The sequence below is a fragment of the Ambystoma mexicanum genome, chromosome 9 (genome assembly GCF_040938575.1).
Source record: "Ambystoma mexicanum isolate Mex_15411 chromosome 9, UKY_AmexF1_1, whole genome shotgun sequence".
Taxonomy (NCBI): domain Eukaryota; kingdom Metazoa; phylum Chordata; class Amphibia; order Caudata; family Ambystomatidae; genus Ambystoma; species Ambystoma mexicanum.
In genome coordinates, this window is record NC_090931.1 from 528,172,324 (window position 1) to 528,188,966 (window position 16,643).

Sequence of the window (16,643 nt, forward strand, 5' to 3'; positions counted from 1 at the left end):
TTTACCAAAACTCTGTACATGAAACAAATGATCATCTGGTAGATGTATATCTACAGTCTAGGATCCCTCTCTTAAAAGACAATGGGCCTCATTACAGGTCGGGCGGTCCGGAATTAACAGTGGCGGTAAACCCGCCGCCATTGTTAATTCCGGACCGCCTGATCCCGTGTCCTACAGGCGGGAGGTGATCTTCCCGCCAGGTCTGACCTGGCGGGTTGAACACCTCCCGCCTGTAGGCGGACGTGAAAACACCAGCACCATCACGAGATGGTGCCGGTGTTTCCACTTCCCCATTCCCATTGAGTCCTATGGGACTCAATGGGAATGGGGATTTACACCATTCCGCCTCCGGGATTCCCAGGACACCAGGGTCGTAATGCCCTGGTATTTCCGGGAGTCACGGAGGCGGAATGGTAATACGAGTCCGGCGGTAACCAGGCGGTTTTACCACCGCGGTTACCGCCGGACTCGTAAAGAGGCCCAATGAGTTTTAATTCCTTCATGGGTGACAGAAAGGGGTTTTAAGAGTACATTTGTTTGGCGATAAATGGGTCGATCAGTATGCAATTGTTATGTAGGTAGACTGCAAATGCCATGTGTCACAGGGCCAGTAGCTTGACCCTGTCACACATGGCCTGATCTCACCCTGGGGTAGGAGTCCTACCATAGTGGAAGCCAGAGCCAGTCGTACCCCACAGGGGGATGGTGGCAGTTGGGATCACCCCAGTCCCTGTCCCTTCTTTGTGTGTCCATGTGATAGATAATAGTGCCACTTATAATCACCCCATACCTCTGTTACAAGATGATGGCCAGTTTCTCTTGGTTTATTTTAGAGAATTATAAATACCATCAGCCCAACGGCGGACTGAAGAGAAAAGAGCCCACTAGAGCCTCCAGGCGGGAACCACAGCGCACCCCAACCGGCAGCAAGAATTTGCTACATGATGCTGCAGAGTCCACCACAACAAGGGTATGCATGTATACAGAACCTCTTCATTCAGCAACCGTGCTCACCTCTCTGAAACAGACTGCAGTCAGTTCCAGAATTACCCAATGCCTATCTGTAACACATTGCAATCCCACAGACTTCGGAAACGCTCTCACCTCTGGAACCTTTACTATAACAGGCTGCCATTGAAGGGCTTCAGCAGGCCTGCACGAGTAGGGTCTGCTGATTGTTACACCCCCAGGGATGGGACAACAGGGATTAATTGCCCTGGGGAAACAGAAGGGGAAAACAAATAGAAAAAAGAAGGGCGGGTGGGAACAACAAACAGAAAATTGGGGGTTGTTCGCGTGAGGTCAGAGGAGGTGGAGGTAAACCAAGATACCAGACGGAGGAAGGCAGTGTAGAGGAGCGTGGCAGTGATATATAGAAAAGGTGAGGAACTGGCTGGTGTTAGAAAGTGGTACTGCAGCGTGAGTGTGTGTGTATGGTGTGTGAGTGGAAGTGGTGGGAGAGTAGGGAGTGAGTGAGAGGGTGACTGAAGGAGTGAAAGGAGGGTGACTAAAAAAAGGTGGGATGGAGGTTGTGGTAGTGTGGAGGTAGGAGTTGGAGTGGAGAGGAGAATAATAGTGGTGGTGTGGAGGTGGGAAAAGCAGTGTTATGGAGGCATAGTGGTGTGGAGAGGTGAGAGTAGTGGCAGAGGGGAGAGTTGTGGATTGGTGGGAGAGAAAGATACCAACGGAGGGGCAGCTTGAGAAAGAGAGGAAAAACATGGCATCAGAGGAAGGAAGGGAAGAGAGGGGAGTAGCCATGTTTTTAATTGTATTTTTATGTAATATTTAAAAATATGTGTTTCCAGGCGCCATACTACAAAGAAAGTTAGGGGGGGGTTTCAAGGGAGATCAACAACAATAACGGCCCTATTAGGTCTTTTCTGTTATTGTACTGAGAAATTGGACTTACAGATATCTGCAGACTGGAATATTTCCTCCTGGTGCTTTTTCCTCCACTCACAAGTCTCACTTTCTGGATACTTTCCATAACAATTTTTTCCACCAGAGGTTGGGGCCATGAAAGGTTGCCAGAGTACATCAAAATAGGAATGGGATCAGGTCTCTCACTGCTACGCTTTTAATAACTGAATGACCAGATAACCAATGTCTGTATAAACTACACTTTGAGAGGGAAAAAGAGAGGAATAGTTAAATGCTCCTTTTGAACAACCCTATACCATCATTTGTGAGATCTGTCGTGATCCAGTGAAGACAATCACACTAAAGTACTGTTCGTTTTCAGAAAATAGGAATAATGAATAGTAGACAGAATAAACCTTCCCCCCAATAGCGCAGCTTGCAGGACTAAAAACACCTGACGGGCCACAAGTTTGGGTGAAAAGTCAGGAGCAGCAACAGAGCTAAGGGAAGAAAAACAAAGATTACAAATAAAATGAGCATTTCTTCCACCAATGCTTCCCAGCAGCACCACCCTCAGCAACCCCACTCTTACCTGCAGTGTTTGTGAAAAAAGCGAAGAACCTACTGAAATCCGGAAGTGGATTGGTCAACAGGTGAGTTTGGGTCCAACAGTTCCCAGAAGAGAAAAAGTCCAAAATAGCTAACACGGACGGCACGAGAGCGCAACTATCTAACCAAATCAAATCCCAGGTATCACAGCAGAGCGTCCCAATAGAATCCACAACCTCAGCAAAGCGTCCTCAGTAGAATCCCAACAAAAGAAAAACAGCGAAGCATCCCAAAAATAAAGACTAAATGGAATCCAGGAAAAATAGAAGGCAGTGACCAAGTGATTATTCAGCAGAGCGTCCAGCGGTCACTTGGTAAATAGATGATTTGTGCTGGTAAAGGAATAACAAATACCCTTTAAGTGTTTTTGGAGAAGCACGAGTGACACTGCAAGAAAGAGAACCAATAGCCAGAGCCCGCGGCCTGTAACAAGTTGTAAACGGCAAGCAGGACTGAGGAGTCAAACGCAGCAACTTACACACACACAGGCAAATGGTGGAGCCAGAGTCTAGAGTAGCGCTCGGATAACAGGAACGTAGCGAGGAGACAAAATCCAATTCAGGGGCCAGGCAGTAGAAAGGTCGGATGGGGTAGCCAGGGGTCTGGTAACCAGGCAGTCAACTTGAAGGGGAAGGAAACCAGGCATCGGGACACAATAACAGGGCAATCCGGAGAAACGTAGTAAATACAGAAGTCAAAGTTCAGGAACCAGAAAATCAGATAGAATAAGTGTGACTTAACGAAACGGCAATGTACTTGTTAAGGAGCACTCGAGCGGTGTCCCAGAGCTGTAGATAAAGATGCAGAAGGACGCAGACGTTACCTGCGAGTCACGTGACCACCCTTTCTCCGGGAATGCAGGGAAATGTAGTCTTTACTATATTGGCGCTGTACGAGGCACCAGGGCAATTTCCATGCCTTCATGGGAGCCAACCGTGATGTAGGTAAGTTGGCACGAGGCATGACAGATCTTACTTCTGATCGGTTTAAAGCAGGGTCATTTGGGTAAATGAAGCTGTATGAGCCCTCTGCTGGCTTTTTGGTAGGCTTTTTATCTTTCACATGGCACTTATTCATCAGCTGTCAAAGACCAAAAATAAAGTTGCTGTGTCCTTAGGGGTCGGCAATGGTCATTACTCCATCACCATATTGCAAGGTTTTCAACTAAGCGCATGGTCTACAAGCCCAAAAGCAAAATGATTCCCATCATTTCATGACATATATGTCACTGCTTAGCTTCGCTTAGCATTTTAGAAACCTTGCTTCTATTTCCTCTCACTCAGTCTGTCACAGCCTGTGCTCTCATATGCCCAATTATCCGTTTTTAGTATTGCATTTATACAATATGATGAGAGGAGGATAAGTCTACCCAACATTTGAGAAACATTTGGCATGCGCCCTGGATATTTTAAGGATGATGTGCCCCCATCCTGCGAGCTGATACTCTTTACTCTAAACGTTCCTATGGGAAAGTAGATGAAGGACAATGACGACATTCTGTCCTAGTGAAACACGTTGGTTTCCTCATCCTAACACTCAAGCCACCTCTTTAGAAAATTGCCGATGAAAATAGTTTCCAATTGTGGGTGATGTGGTGTCGTTTGAAAGAAATGTACAGACTGCTATTTTCCAGCTTTTGTTATCATTGCTGAAAGATGGAAACCAGATGGTCCAAACTATTTTTAGGGTTTGCCGTTGTAAAATGTTTTTTTAATAACGTGTCAATTTGGTTTAATATTAGGATAAATTAAATTAGCCGAGAGGGCCTCCTTGCGACTTAAAGGGCTCTTAAGGCTCTATGTTCTGTTTGGGGCACGAACATTGGATACATGTCTACAAGTCTACACGCCAAAGGTCTGTTCAATGACTTTATATAGCAGCAAAATCTGGGGATATACGTAATGTGATGCGCTGTAGTTGGGGCAACATAAATCTCTAAGCCAAAAACTGTGCCTTCCACGGGTACTCCTAGTAGTGCATTAAGAGCTGAATTCGAACAGAACTGTATATGTTGCCCTTATTCGTGCTATTGGTACAGTCCAGATTTCTAATTTACTTCTTAAAGTGCATCTGGGCTACTCTGCTAGCTATGATGTGAATGCCGAAGTAGTCAACATTGCACCCTCTCCAAGCATTGCTCAGTTCAAGTGGTTCAACGTGGGTATTACCATATGGTATCCATCGGATGTAGGAGATGGGGGCTTAACACGTTTTGCCTGGCTAAGCACACTTAAAAACCTATACCGTCTTTTTAACGTGCATTTTCCCCCTGGTCATTGTGGTCGAATTTGTTTTAATATATATGTGTTGTGTGTTTTGAAGTAAGGAATTGTTGGGTGGTGGTGGGTGTAAGGTTGAGGTGGTGGGTGGTTATATGAAATTTGTAGGAACACCCAACTTAAAGAAAACAAATGTGGCCAAGATGACCACGGTGAAACATGCACGATTAATGTGCTAACGAGGAAAGTTACCTCGTAAAAACACTTAAAATACTTAAAAAGTCATTAAAGTCAAAGCTGCCCAGAAGGTGAGAGATTTGAACATTCAAAATATACAGCACCTGCCCTCCCTAGCGATGTATGCAAACGTACGCATATATTTACTTCAGCAAGGGGAAAATATGCCCTCGTCTCTTACATTAACACAAGCATTGATTCAACTAACTATGATGACCATATGTTTATATACAGTAGGCCTCATTACAAGTGTTGCGGTCCGGAAACCAGCTTACCAGCACTCTAGTTTCTGGACCGCCACACTACGAGTCTGCCTGCCGGGGCCGCTGCGCCCGACAGGTCTGACCCTGCCGGGCACAGCGGCCCCGGCAGGCAGATTTGCCATGGAAGCACTGGCACCGTCAGCAATGGTGCTGTTGCTTCTAAGCCCCCATTCCCATGGAGTCCTATTGGACTCCATGGGAATGGGGACTTACATTTTCCGGTGCCTGACTTCCTGGGCCGCCGGGACTGTCCCTTTGGCACCGGAAAGTCAGGTGCCGGAAACAGTGTTTCAGGGGTCGGCGGCAACACTCTGGTCGCACCGGCGGATGACCGACGGCCACATAATGAGGGCCAGTGTATTTAAGTATATCGAACTGCTCTTTTTTGCACGCTTGTACAATATGAATTGTTTTCGAAATATGACGATTAGTGATTTTAGACGACATAACTGTTTTAATAAGAGTATATTTGATGTTATGTCGGATGCAACATACTAGGTGACTGAATACGTTATGTTGTATTTACTATAAGTGGTTGTCAGTGTATCACGAGGTCTCTTGAAAGTATTGGTCATAGGACGATTTTAGATGTTGCAAGCACTATGGTGCTGAATGTATTTATTGGGAACTGTGTATGATAGATTGTATTTTGTTAATAAGGAAATATTAATACAAAAAGAGAGAGTGATACATGAGTCTTAAACTGGCTGATAAAATGGGCAGCATAGCAGTAATGTGTGCCTGTGCAGTAGTGTCCCTCCAAAAGGAGTAACTAAGTCATCTGCTATATGTATACACCATGAAGTTCCTCAGTAAGATGTGTTGGTGTTTGGGGTGCCACTTAAGTAGATATGGCAATGGAACCCACATGTTTGAGTGGAAACTGAATTTCATTGCCCGAGTTCAAATCTTGAAAATGTGAGATCATGTTGTTTGTTACAGGTACATGTTAAAAATCCCTAAGTGGATGATGTATTCTCCCCATGAGCTCCACCAACTGGAGAGTGAAATTAAAGTGCCATCACTGCACAGTCTATTGGTGTTTCTAGCATTGCACACTAGTTTGGTTGGAGAGCTGTTCTCTATTACAGGCAACACGTCTAACTGTTATGTATCTATCCCTCTAATTCCTTATTTGTTTTAGAGAATTTTATTATATCCTTGGCAGATTACCATCATGCTTTGCTTGTATACTTTGTTTGGTTTCTTGCCCGGCTGACTTACACAATGAACAGGCAGTTATTATTCCCACCACTGGTGCTTGTTTCCACGTCTCTCGAATGTATGTATTCCAAGTTATTGAATACATCTTTGTCTAAATTGAAATAGGCAAGGTGGTCCAAGATCTTTATAAGACTCAACGGTGCCCAGTCCAATTTAGCATCTGAAGCATCAGCTGGCTTAACTCTCTGTGAGTTTGTCGTTTTTGTTGCTATGTAGTCTTATGACACTGGCCAGTCCAAGGTAGCATCCACTAGCTTACCTCCCTGTAAGTTTGTAGTTTGTATTGCTGTATATTCTTAGCTGGCACCCACATTTGCCATTTGATGTGATGTGCATTCAGCTAATACCATATCATCCCACCAACAGAGTTAAGTTGTTATTTTCTTAATGTTCCACGATATTTGCAGCAACATACTCAGAATATAGAAAGCATGCAGCCACTAAAGCAGTGATTCCAGAAGGTAAACAAAGGGTTGTTTTGTAAGAGATTAAATCATTGGTCTAAAAGCGGAAAGATGAAAAATGTAATGAGGGTTTTTCTTTTTTTTTGCCTGAGCTATTTTTTGATTTGCTATTAAGCATGCACTGTTTTGAGGGTTGCTAATTTGAAAATAATTAGCATGAACCCAGAGCAATACAGGGTTCAAGCTTTTGAACGTTCTCATTCTTTACCAGAGAAAATGGCAAAATACTCCTCAGAAAATTCACAAAATCTGAACTATTTGGGGAAGTAATTTTTGATTGAAGACCTATCACTTCCTAGCTAGAGTCCAACAGCATGGGACCTTGGTTGAACTCCCCTCTGCCCCCAAACAAACCCAATATCCAGACTGCTAATTACCGTCCGATCAAAGATACCAACACAATCAAACCTCTTTCATCCAGGAAACAAACCTAATATATCATGGCATTAATGCTAGCAAAGATTGTCTGCACCATCTCGTAATGGTCTGCCATCCCGAGATAATTGCTTCAGTGCATGAATAGCATTACCGCGGGCAGCAAACCATTACCAGGATGCTATAGCGCACCCAGAGGCCATTAGCACCATTATCCCCCATTTGGTGCAGGTGAAAGGGGCAGGGAGTGAGGTGCACAAACAAATTGATAGGTGAATAGGAGTGCAGGACACTGGTGTAAGCTGTGTGCCCTCAATGAAAAAGAGGAACCAGCATGGGCATGTTATGTGAAGACGTGGAACAGGGAAGTATGGGTGAGCTGGACAAGGATGCTGAGGATGCAGGCAGAGGACAAATTAATCTTGAGGTGGGTATGGAAAGTTGAGCAGAGTCTAGTGAGCAGATCAAAAGGTTTGCAATGGGGAAGGGGTAGAGATGGTGGAAAATGGTGGCCTAGGCACAGCATCAATAGAACTTGCGAACACAGGATCGTCGTACCAGGAAAACAATACACCAGGGGACTTCAACTGGATTATCCAACATTCTTACAGACTTAAGTGTCTGTTTCAAAGTCTTATGAAAGGGTGGGTTTTCATGAGGCCCCAAATAGCCTCATTGATTATGTGAAGGAAAGGGACTAGCAAAAAGAAGAAAAAAGGATACCCCCAGGCCATTTACAGATTCCTTTTAGAATGCTACAGCTGCATAAGATCCTGCTTCCAGTTTGGAGGAGTAAACTCAGGAATGATTCTTCTTGGAGGATGAAGAAAAAATATTGAACAAAGGCCAGTGTATTGTGGTGAACCAGAAGAAGGACTTGTACCAACGACTGACATGTTTCCAGGCAGTTTATTAAAAGTAAAAGAAAATACCTAACTTGCCCTATCTCTGTGTGGGAAGTTCTGTATCTAAAAACTAAAACTAATGGTGCTCATCAAAAGAAACAGTCCTTGGTCCAAAATCCTATCTGACTAATCTGGCCCTACCACTTTAGAAAACTTTACTAAAAATAGAAGCTGGAGCAATGTCCTCTATTTTCGGCTTCTGCCTTGCCCAATCACTTGGATGGCTCGTCGTTAGACTCAAACTCGTCAATATGATATAACAGTTAAAAACAATGTTTTCTTGGTTTCCAGAAGTACCTTCCCTATTATTTGTGTAAATGACATTCATTGGGCCTCATTCCGAGATTGGAGGTAGTCCTGGCGCTATTTGCGCCATGACTGCCTCCAATAACGGTACCAGCACTGGTATGGTTCAATGTGGACTTACCGGTGTAGTCCGACCTTTGCAGGACCGGTAAGTCCCCATTGAAAAAGCCATTCCCCATTCCCATTTGATCCCGCATAGGGCTCAATGGGAATGGGGAAGGCGCTAATAAAGGTACAGCAAATTGCGGTACCGTCATTAGCTCTGAAGTCCCTTAACGGGTCCCGTCCATAACGCCTGGTCAGACCAGGCATTAGAGGGACCTGCTAAGGGACCTTGTAGTAGGGCGTAAGGGATTACCGGCACCGGTCTCCTTACCGGTGCCCGGTATCCCTTACCGCCCTACTCGGAATGAGGCCCATTGATTTGTTTTTAGATTTTTGAAAGCATATTTTAATTTCTATGCATATTTGCGATTATGCGACAAATTGAGTCAATTGAGCCTACACATGGTTCGCGCAACGCTCTTCCTTAGGGCTGGCCTGAAAAAATGCACTACTAATGTTTCTTTCACATGGTATACAGAGTATGTTCTGGTCAAACAATTAACACGTGTTAACAGTCGTGTTGAACAAATTATTCTATGCAGTGGGGTATAAGGATGTATTCAGAAAATGCATAGTTGATTAATGCCCAATGAATAAAAAACAACCAGTAGAAGTAATGTTAAAAACTAAAATGATTAGAGAAACTTTGCATGCATGAGTTAAGATAGTGAAAATAATAAGGATAATAATAAGGATAAAGAAGGCAAATGGCAGGGAAGGGAGAGATGGAAGAAAACAAAACAAACATAATACAAATTCTTTAGAGCATGTGTATATATACATTAGTAATAATTAGTTGTTAGTTTGTTGATAATTGGATCAATTTCTTTAAATAAAGTGCTGTAGTCTATTGAGAAATATAATTCTGCACCATGCCGGCACTGTTCAAATTGGTGATAGCAAGAGTTCCCACTTTCATTCAATCTCCCTTTCGATTCTTCCTCCATGAGCACCGGTTCTTTGTGATGTCTCGTTACAACATGATCGCTAATACAACTTTGTAAATCAGAGAAGTCCTCAACCACAACCACCACAATTGGGATGACATTAGAATCTCATGCAAATATGGGACTCAATGGAGGATGATCTATCGTGTTTGGAGACAGTCAATTGTTTGTCTCGAAGGATCATAACAAGGCTCTTTGCTTCATAAATCAGCAAATATATGTAACCCAGAATGAAGAGCAACTTTGAATCAAAGTATTTGCAATATGGAGATGTACCCCCTCCCTCCCCCCGTCCCCCATTTTGTTTCAGCAGTTAGGATACTTTATAAAATGACAACAGTATGGCGCCGAAGATAGAGCCATAGTCCAGGAGTTTACGAGAGACCATCTGTTTTTCATTTCCATAGAACTGCTTCATGTAACAAAATATAAAGAGGAACCAAGAGGGTGTTTATTGACAGAACGCAGTAACTTAGAGCAGTCTGGACAGAGGAATGCTTCTCAATGACACACAGGTGAGGAAGATAATATTCAGATACGCTGGCATTACCTAGATAGTGACCCTGTTGTACACCTCCATTCACAAACCTTTTTAATTCACTGGCGAAATCCACCTGATCTGTGGTGTCTGTAAGGAAGGCATGGTATCAAACAGTAAGACAGAAACAATTGATCACAGTTCAGTGGTTTTTAATGAACTTCAATTGTGTTTTAAAAACACCTACCTAATCCTAAATCTAAAGATGGGAGCATGCTACATCCATCAGAAAATAATATAGTCCTAGAGGTGTCTTTTCAAAATAAAAGGGCCATTATTAATAAACCTATTGCCAATCTATACTTCTAAATATAAATAGTGTGGGAAACAATGTTCTGCAAAAGAAAAGTGTTCAAGAAATGATATATCAGGATAGTCAAGCCATTTGCTTCCCTTTACCACGTTTTCAGTACAGGACAAGGAGGTACACTCTAGCTTAGCACAGTCTCTGGCTTTTCTCACATGTAGGGTCCCCCTCTGCCAGGGTCGACCCACTTTAACAAAAAACCCTCAATTGTTCTCCCTCTGCCGGGCTCGGACCAAATTTATCTACCTTTCCAAACTCTCCTTATTCATAAAAATGTAAGACTTTCGACTGTGCGCAGGATTTTGCTCAACCCATCGCAGGATCACTTCTATGCACAGTTACTCGTTCTCGTCTTGGTACAACCTTTTTCTCATTTTCACTTTTGCCACTTTTCAACTGGATACCTTACAGAAACCTTCGATTGAGCACCCACGCGGTGCCGGACCCCTCTGTCAAAGGTATTTTATCTTGCTTTTAATGTTCAGTCACTCATCAGCAGTTACTTGCGACTCTTATCACATGCGTTTTAACAATGTTAATTCCAGCGCTTGCCATACAATGTTGCTGCTTGCAACCCTGGCTTCAACATAGACCGGTCTTGTTTCGGTCTCCCCAACTCACCGGCTGTGTTGATTTCATTGTTGGGTCTGCATTGATTTTGGAGCCAAGGATGGTACCACCGTGGCTGGCGCTTCTCCCTGGCTTGATTACTCACGCGGGAGGCCCCTCGGTGTCTGACACAGAATGCAGGATTCTTCAGCCTGGTTTCCTGGTCTTAAGCTTTCAATTCTTGAGGTTTTTGGAAAGTAATGGTTCCTTGTCGAAAAGGTCAAGGGCATTTCCCTCCTTGCGATCCCCTTCTGTTTTGCCGTCTTTCTTCTCTCATTCAGCTGGCATCTCAAAAAACTGCTGTTTGCTTGTGTGCTTTGCCTCGCTCAGAGTGTGCTCTCATGCTCTGCCTTTTATCTGTGTGGGGAAGTTTAATGGAAGTCAGGCTTGAGTAATTATCAATGATTGCCTAAACTTGCCTGACCAATGCATTGGAACATGTCAGGTATAGGGCCCGGTGTTAGTCTGTTTTCTCCCAGAGTGGGCTGTCCATGTGAATCTGTTTGTGTCAGAAAAGGAGGGGTTCCTATGTATCCTATCTGGTAGGATGGGCTAAAGGTGTTACAGGGAAGGGGACACTGTGTCTCGCCATCCAGTGTCCCACTCCCCGAAGACCCCTCACCCAGGTGATATTCCCACACTGGTCCACCCCCAGGAACTGGATCCAAAAGTGATGGCTGTGTCCTGGCCACCTTGGTGACAGATCCTTGGGGACTAGTGTTTGAGACACCTTCTCGTTTCTCACATATCACACACGGACCATAGCCACCATGATGACATGAAAGCTGCAGTTCAGAAAAGGGAAACCTCCACCAAGAAATGATTTCTAAGGTCTGTTTAACAATAATTGTCTGAACTTAGTTTCATCTCTCTAACTTATTTTAGTTGAATCAAATAGTAGATGCTGATATATAACTAACAGCACTAATATAACTATCATCAATACAGATGCCAACACACATCTGGAAATAGGAAACCCTTGCACCCAAGAAATGTGTGCACCACAGGTAATTGATGAGATTGCACAGTTACTTTCAATGACCATGCACATTTTAACGATCATGCTATAACTAGATATTGCAAAGGACTGCTGCTCATGGAGGGAGAAGTGAAAGAGATATTGAATGAAAGATGGGACCCTTGCTATCACTAATTTAGATAGTCACAACAAGGTGCAGAATGATATTTCTAATGGATTGTTTCCTCCCACGTATTCCTCATCTTTTATATATTCCATCCAGTGTCATCTGCTTTGGAAACATTTTTCTCAGCATAGGGTGCTGTGCGTCATCGACTCGTGACCCTGGACGGCCTCGCCTGCTCTCGAGCATGACATTGTCGATGGAATATATATCACACGCTGTGTCTGTTGTTTTAGTTCTGTTTTTCGCCTGCACTGTAAGCTTCGGACGCTTCTTTTACTTTGTGTCAATGGTTTTTCGGTCTATATATTGACTCTTAAGACTGACTTCAAGAGGTGTGCAGATTGTGGGTCGAATATGTCGATCACAGACCCACATAGTTTCTGCCTCTGGTGCCTTTGGATCGGTTATAAGATCGAAGACTGCAGTCCCTGTGAGTCCATGACAGGTAAGGCTTCTTGAGAGTGTAAGGGGAAACTCACAGTGTATAGGCCTCCTTCTAAATCCCCATCAACTACTCCTTCCAAGAGGAGATCGACAGAACGAAAGGAGTTCGAGGGGCGAGTCGCCTCTCGCAAGCACTCAAAACATAAGTGCTCTCGATCTAGGAGTGGTTCTCACCACTATTCGTCCTCAGCCTCCCGTAAAAAGACCAATAAGAGACATTGTTGGAGCACTTCATCTTCCACCTCCTCGGCTGATCGCAGAGTCACTTGTCCAGGCAGTCGGCTACCAAAGCGGAATGGGAGGATTTTTGTCTCCTAATGTTTAAGGTTTTTGAGAAGGCTTCTTCTCCTGATCCTTGGAGACAGCCAAAGATGGCTTCTGACCCCGTCAAGCCTTGTAAGGCCTAGGTGTCTGTTAAGTTTGCTGCTCATGTGCCCTTGAGCCTGGGTGCAGAACCTTTCAAGCTCCCTCGGGAAGCTTTGAGGTAAGGTGAATCCCATGCCCCAAACTTCTACTCCTTTGATGGAACTTGAGACGAGGTCCTTGATGTAGTCTTCAACCTCAAAGCCGCTGACATCATCGATAAAACCATTGAAGATTTACACACCTCTACTGAAAAAAGACTTTTTAAAGTCTATGGCCTCTATTTTTGAGGAGGAAAAGGTTTCTGATGACACCCCTCTTTTTGGCCTGGAGTTTGGGACACCTAATGTCTGATGCTTTTATTTTGGAGTCCTTGAGGGATGCAAGTGGCCATGACACCTCTCCTGAGATGGAGTTTGCCAGTCCAGAACTTTCAGCTCATGCATATGCTTCTTACATAGCTCCCATGAGTAGGGTAACTGAATATCTAGATTGGGGAAGCCAGCTGCAGTCTATCAGCAGGATAACCTCACCGATATTCTGGACAATGGCCATCCTAAGGACCCTATTCTGCCTTTTCACACTGCTCGGTGGGGTAGGGTGAGGGCCAACTGGGAAACTCTGGATACTAATCCTGCAGTTAGTAAGGATCTCACACGGAAATATTGACCTTCCAGTATGGATCTCAAGTTTTTGTCCAACATACGTCTGCAGAAAGCTTGGTAGTACAGGCTGCCACTTCTGCATCAAGGACTGCCGCCTACCCTCCTATTCCCCTTGACAGGGGTGATAAAAGGTTTTACACTTTGGCTAAGAGAGTTTTCTCTGCCAGTATCATGGCTTTGAAATCTTATCAGTGCTACTTGTGCTTTGGCCAAGTTTTCCCTCACATTGTGGGATGTGAGAGCTATGGCTGCTGATGATATCCGAGGGGGAAGAAAGAGAAGGTTTTACAGACATCATTATGGATGGCAAGGATGCGATATGCCATTCACTCCAGTCCAGGTTGGACTCAGCTGACAGTGTCAGACGTGCGATGGCAGCCAGACCTGTCTGACACAGATTTGATTGGCTGTGTAAGTCTGGTTTTGTGCCTGATGTCCATGCAAGATTGTTAAATATGCTGTTTGATGGTACCCATTTGTTTGGCACAGAGGCTGATGAAAGCTTGGAGACGCTTCAGTCATCAAAGGCGGCAGTTAAATCGCTGGGCAAAGCAATTCGGCAGCCGAAACAGACCCATTCGGTTCCTCAAGGTTGGAGGGGCTGGTCCTTTTAATATTAATCGTCAGTCGGATGGACAAGGGCTCCGGCCACACAAAGGGGCCAGAGGAGATTCCCTTGTGGGGGTAAATGACAAGGTGGTAAAAACCACCCAAGCAGCTGCATCCTCCTTGCCATCAGCTGCTGCTGCAGCAGCTACACCAAAACCTCTCTGAGGCCTTGATTCGCAGAACTGTGGTTGTGGGCAAGTTGACTCAGAATCTGGAAGAATGGTGCAGCATGGCTTCCGATGCTTGGGACTCACAAACTGTCCACCAGGGAGCCAGTCCCTAAAGGTTCTGGATCTGCTACTTTTGCAGCAGATTTGCATTTCACTGGAGAAACAAGCTATAGAGCCTGTGCCTGTAGCAGAGAGGAACCAGGGACGGTACTCCCCATACTTTTTAATACTCAAGAAGGACGGAGGACTGAGGCCCATCTTGGACTTAAGGTGCTTGAACAAGTTCCTTAAGAAGGACAAGTTCAAGATGGTAACTCTTTCTCAGATCCTCCAGACCCTCCAGCTTCAGGATTGGATGGTATCATTGGACCTTCAGGGTGTTTACTTTCATGTGCCTATTCATCACAAGCACAGCAAGTACCTGAGGCTTGTCATTGGCAGTTTCAGTTTTGGGTTTTGCCATTCGGGCTCACTTCTGCATGAGGGTTTTCACCAAGTTGATAGTGGCAGCATATCTTAGGAGGGGAGGGATTCACATCTACACTTACCTGGATGCTTGGCTGATAAGGGCCCATTCCGCTGAACAGGCCCTGGAACATCTCGGCATCACCTGCCACTCTCTCCGAAAACTGGGCTTCACCCTCAATTTCAAGAAATCCCACATGATACCTTCTCAAAAGCTTAAATTCATTGGAGCTATCCTGGATACTTCCTCTGGGAAATCCTTGCCACCCGGGCTGAGGGCTCAAAACATTCAGCAGATGGTCATGAAGTTTCAAAGTCCCCAGAGTCTGCCGGCCTTCAACTTTCTAAGGTTGCTCAGTCTCATTACATCCTACTTTTTCTGGTGCCAGAAGCCCGTTTGAGAAAGAAGTCTCTCCAATGGGCCCTCAGGTCCCAGTGATCTAATTTCTCTGGTAGGATGATGGACCTGCTGCAGGTCCCAAGCAGCGTTGCACAGGACCTTCTGCGGTGGGCCTGCGAGGAGAATAAAGGGAGAACATTTTTGTCAACCATGGCTGGAGATAACAGTAGTTACGGTTGCCTCCATCACAGGTTGGGGATCCCATTGCAGCGGTCGTTGGTCTCCATCTGAGTCCAAATTACACATCAACCTTTTAGAGCTGAGGTCAATCAGACTACCGCTGACGGCCTTTCGTCCCTCTGTACAGGGAAATAATGTCCTGATAATGACAGACAGCATGGTTGCTATGCATTACCTCAACAAGAGAGGAGGTGTAGGGTCACTACCACACTGCAGAGAGGCAATGCAACTCTGGTTTTGGGCACTTAAAGAAGGAATTTCCCTATCAGCAGTTCACCTAGCCGGAGAGGAGAACATGCATTGGATGCTCTGAGCAGGTGGAGCACGGTCTCCCTCGACTGGTAGCTAGCTCAGGAAGTCCTTCAAGAGGGTCATCACCCTTTGCGAAACCCCACAAGTGGATATGTTTGCATCCAGTGTCAACAGGAAGTGTGTCCTGTTCTGCTCCAGGGAATTTATTCTGAAAGGAGCTCTGGGAGACGCATTTGTAGTAGAGTGGGAATTTCCACTCCTGTATGCTTTTCCTCCAGTCCACCTCATTCCTCACGTCATCTGGAGATTGAGAACGTTCGGAAAACCATGATCCTGATTGCTCAGGATTGGGCCAGGATGACGTGGTTCCCAGTCCTTCTGAGCATGTTCATCTCCCTGCCGATTCCTCTTAAAAGTTGATCTGCTCTCGCAAGAGGGAGGTCACATTCCTCACCCAGAGATCAGAACTTTGAACCTTCACACCTAGTTTCTGAGAGGTGGAGGCACAAAGATTGTGACCTCCTGAAAGACATAATGGAGGTGTTGCTTTCGGCCAGAAGACCGCAATAAAGTATCTATAACGCTGCCGTTGGAAGATGTTTTGCAGCTGGTGTAGAGCTAAGAATGTAGATCTGTTTTCTTGTGACACACCGTTGGTGTTGTCTTTTTTGCTTTATTTGGCCCATCAGTAGTTGCAAGTTGCGACTGTGAAAGGCTACCTCTCTTTAAGATCTCGCCAGAGCAGGGATCGTATGTTAAGGTCCCTGTTGTGATCCAGTTTCTTAAGGGATTAAGGCATTGAGGGATTAACTAATGTTGTCCCTCCCGTTTCGTTCATTGTACCAGCTTGGGATCTGAAACCCGTTCTAAATTCCTCATGGGTGCTACTTAATGGCCTTTAAGGATGCTCACCCTCAAGACTATCTTTTTATTGGCCATTTCCTCGGCTCAAAGAGTTGCAGGGCCTGTTTTGTAATCCTCC

General features: G+C 44.9%; 1 protein-coding gene across 4 annotated transcripts in view; it reads left to right on the top strand.

Moving 5' to 3' along the window:
- Nucleotides 1–16,643, top strand: part of BCAS3 (BCAS3 microtubule associated cell migration factor) — a 3,943,855-nt gene that overhangs the window by 2,968,089 nt on the left and 959,123 nt on the right. The window lies entirely within an intron of this gene.